Source organism: Belonocnema kinseyi, chromosome 3 (genome assembly GCF_010883055.1).
Source record: "Belonocnema kinseyi isolate 2016_QV_RU_SX_M_011 chromosome 3, B_treatae_v1, whole genome shotgun sequence".
Taxonomy (NCBI): domain Eukaryota; kingdom Metazoa; phylum Arthropoda; class Insecta; order Hymenoptera; family Cynipidae; genus Belonocnema; species Belonocnema kinseyi.
The window spans coordinates 74,295,226-74,299,230 of record NC_046659.1 but is presented as its reverse complement, the minus strand read 5'-3'; the positions used below and the strand labels follow the sequence as shown (position 1 = coordinate 74,299,230).

At 29.6% G+C, this 4,005-nt stretch overlaps 1 long non-coding RNA gene across 2 annotated transcripts in view; it reads right to left on the bottom strand.

Annotated features, from left to right (window-relative positions):
• Nucleotides 1–4,005, bottom strand: part of LOC117169196 — an 81,528-nt gene that overhangs the window by 4,871 nt on the left and 72,652 nt on the right. Inside the window, exon 3 of one of the 2 annotated variants that reach the window (XR_004466628.1) lies at nt 3,156–3,278. The exons of the other annotated variant lie outside the window; for it this stretch is intronic. This is a non-coding gene — a long non-coding RNA (uncharacterized LOC117169196). Of the gene's footprint in view, nt 1–3,155; nt 3,279–4,005 lie in introns of those variants that run through there. 2 annotated transcript variants of the gene reach the window in all.

Sequence of the window (4,005 nt, the reverse complement as noted above, 5' to 3'; positions counted from 1 at the left end):
CCCCCCCCCCCGCCATTTTGATCGCTAATAACTCGTTTATCAATGTGGCGCAAAATTTTTTCTTAATGGCGCATATGAGCGCATTTAAAGATCTTCAAGATCATGTGATTTGAATTTTGATTTCTCAAATGAGGGGGGGAGCGCCACGCTGCCCCCTCCCCGCGTAAGACCTGCTATAACTTCTACAGTTTTGTGGCGCAAAAATTTTAATCGGTGGCGCATTTTAGCGCATTTGGGGTGCAATTCAGTGGGCTATAGAAAACCAAAAAATTAAGAGAGAGGGCTGATGAAACTGACCATAACAAGCAATTATATGAGTGCTTTGGGCGTTGTCTATACGCTTAGCGCATCGCCCGAACGCTTAGCGCCTATTACGGGAAATATGTACCAACATCTAACTTTTAAATCGTAGTAGCGCAAAAACTGTTCATAATTTAAGTTTTTGTTATGATGTTTTTTTGATCAGGTGAGCATAAACTAACAAACATGAAAAAACTTTGAAACTTCCACCGGGACCTGTTTTACCATATATTTGGTGCGGGGTCCTTTTCAAAGTTTCTAAACTTTTTCAATTCAAAATTTATTTTTTTTTAATCCTCAAATTTTTAAAAGATATGATGTGTTCCAAATTTTTTGTCATTGGTATTAAGTATAGATTTTTAACATTTTAAAACTTTTCAGAATTTAATAAATTTATTTCAGAAATCTGAAGTCCCAATCTATCCCTGAAAAATAGAAATTCAGCCACACTATATTGGTACGAGAAATTACTGAAATCATGAATGTCTTCCAAAATTTGGATTTTTCGAGACAGTATTTAGTTTCGAAAAATAATCAAAAAATGACCAGAAGATTCCATCAAACAAAATTTCAATATTGTAGGGTTGTTGTACTGATCTCCGTGTTACCAAATCTCGTAGACTCACTGGGAAAATCGCTACTCCTATATGAAGTTATTTGAGTCTTAGGGAACGAATATACGATGACATACATTTATGATATTCAATTTGTATGAACCTAAGAGTTTAAATATAATGAAAATATAAATTTCACCAGGAAAGCTACGGATTTCAGAATTTTGAAATGAGCTTATTTCTGAATTATTGAAGTTATTAAATTTACAGATAATTCAAAGAGGAAAATTTGACTATTTAAAAAAACATTAGTGTTTACACACGCATTAAAGAGATTATTTTTATCTTGATTCAAGTGAGGAAAGTGTGCAAATAATTCTTATTTTTGCATTTTCGAGCAATAAAATAGTTATTTCATAATCCTTTCTTCTCATCATTTCAATAAATTTAATAATATTATCCAAACGCATTATTGTGAATACAAAAATGTCTTTGAACAAAATATTTCAAGATTTTACTACTTTGATTTCTTGCGCTTAAGGATTATACAATTCAAAGTTAAAAACATCTTAAATCGAAAAAATTTTTATTTGATAACTAGAAATGAACAAATTCATATTCCAATCATACTATTTAATCATATTATTACTACTACTTTATCATAAGTATTAAGAATAAGTAACGTGAAATGAAGGCGTTTATGATTTATTAATATCAATACTTTTGCAGTTTTCTTATTTTAAAATATTCAACTTATAAATGTTTTGTCAATTAATGAAAATTCAAATCCAAACGCTGTGTCTGATCCTCTGAAAAAATTAAGTAACCTAAAAAAGTGAATCTACTGCTTGGCATGGAAGAAATTTTTGTAAATAAAATTAAAGTAGGAATTATATTAAATTTAATCTAAAATTTTGGAAATTGGTCACATTTGAAGTACACACATTTATTCCTCAACAAAATAGATTATTTTTCAACCAAATAGTTGAATTATAAACTAAAAAATATGAATGAATCTAACAATGTAATAGATAAATTTATAGTTAGAAATTTTATGTCAAACAACAAGAAACGAATTTTCAGCCAAATAGCTGAAGGGTGTCAAGGCAGTGCATTGTAAGTGTTGAGAAAAAAATGTAAAAATGTGAAAATGTAAACATATTTAGAAAAAGGTTGTAATTATCGAGAAAAATATGCCGTTGCACACTAAAACTGATATTTTCTGGCTGAAAATTCAACTTTTTCACAAACAAATTGGTCTTTTTGACATTCTTGTTGACAGAACATATTTTTCTTGACCACATTTATTCGGGCTTAAAATTCAGCTATTGTGAAGAACATTCGTCTTGTTAGACTTATAGTTCAACTATTTTAGTAAAAAATGAGCTATTTGTTTCAGAATTTACTTTTTTCAATCCATATTTTTGGATTAAAACTTCAAGCTTTCGAGATTATTCACCTTTTGGTTTCAAAATTCATAAATTTAGTTGATTTTTCTTCTGTTCACCTAAAAATCTTGTTTGTTTGAAAATTTAACTCTGTAAATAGCAGTTCGCTTTTTTGTAAGAGTTCATCCCTTCAGCTGAAATGTGAACAAGCAATCTTTTTTTTTAAGAATACCTGAAAATTATCATTTTTGGAGGATATTTATTAATTTTATTGAAGTTGGTAAAGCAGTAATTAATTTTTAATATTTTTCTTTCTCTTCGCGAATATTTTTAATATTTTATGTGATTTTTTTTCGTTCAAAATCGACATCTAATTCTACATGTAAATTCTCTGATACATATTATTCATCATAATGAATAATTATAATTAATATTTAGTATTTTATGTTAAATTATTCTCTGATTTATCCCATTTTATCATAGAATATAATTTATCCAACAATAGAAAGGTAATTAAGTTCAAAAGACTTACTTGAAAAAATGGAAAAAAAATCTTGATTGAATTTAGTTATATATAGGCAGATAATAATTATGGCACAAATATCCAGACGAAAATCTTGTCAAATTTAGGAATTTTTAATATTTAAAAACAAAGATATTTGAATTTTAACATAATGCAATTGAATGGAACTTAAATATTAAGGAAAAAATTTATTGTGATTTGTTGTGTCAGGCACAATAAATCGCACAAAAAAATAAAGGGCAGTTTCAAAAACTAAAACAAATTTTCTATTTAGGCGTCCCACTACCTATGAGATCTATTTTTTTAATTTTTAACATAAAATTGTATTTACATATTCTTATTAAAAACTTTTTATTTCATATTAAGTTCTCAAAATCTCTTCGGAGTCTCTTCTGACGACATTTAAGCCTAAAGGAAAACTAGGTTTTTCGAGTAAGTTGAATTCTAAATGAACATTGGCCGCAACCAATCCATTTTTTCATGACACGTGACTATACAATAACTTCTTTCCATCTAAATGAAAGGGAATAAAGTTAGAAGAAAGACAATTAATAGAAAGATGGAGGATGATTGAAGATTCAAAATACAATAAATCTTATAAGATAATAAAAAAGGAACGAGCAACAAAGTATTTAAAAAAGGGATGGGAAGAGTGAAGGTGGACTAGAATAGCAAGATTTAGATTGGGAAAAGTTTGGCCGCGCCCAATCCATTGTACTCATGACGCTTCATTGTACAATAACTTCCAAGCACACTAGGTCCGAAAATGACATCTTTTGTAAAAAGTTAAGTTTCAAATAGGAATTAGTGTCCTCCCAACATTTACTAAGAGGGCACGTAAATATGTAGCATATAGCTGATCCACCGGATATACAACATGCATCCTTCTGGAGGCACTTAATTTCTACTAAATAGGAATTTTTCGCACCATAACGGTCACTGGTACGAGATGTTCTAAAAAAGTTGGTTGTTTACAGCTAATGTAAATTTAGAACTCAACTTTATCGGTGGAGGTATTTATTTGCCACCTGCTGCACTTGGAGGTTATTGTATAGTGATGAGTCTAGGCAAAAATTCGTTGGTTACCTCCAAGTTTCATTTAGAAATGAACTTTCCCGAGGAAGTCACCCTGGGGTAGCGCACAGTGGGGTGAAATCGGAAAACGAGGTTCAAAATGACATTTAGAACGCAATTATGCACCGATTTTAGAATTTTTTTTTTTGAAAAATTCACAACTAAA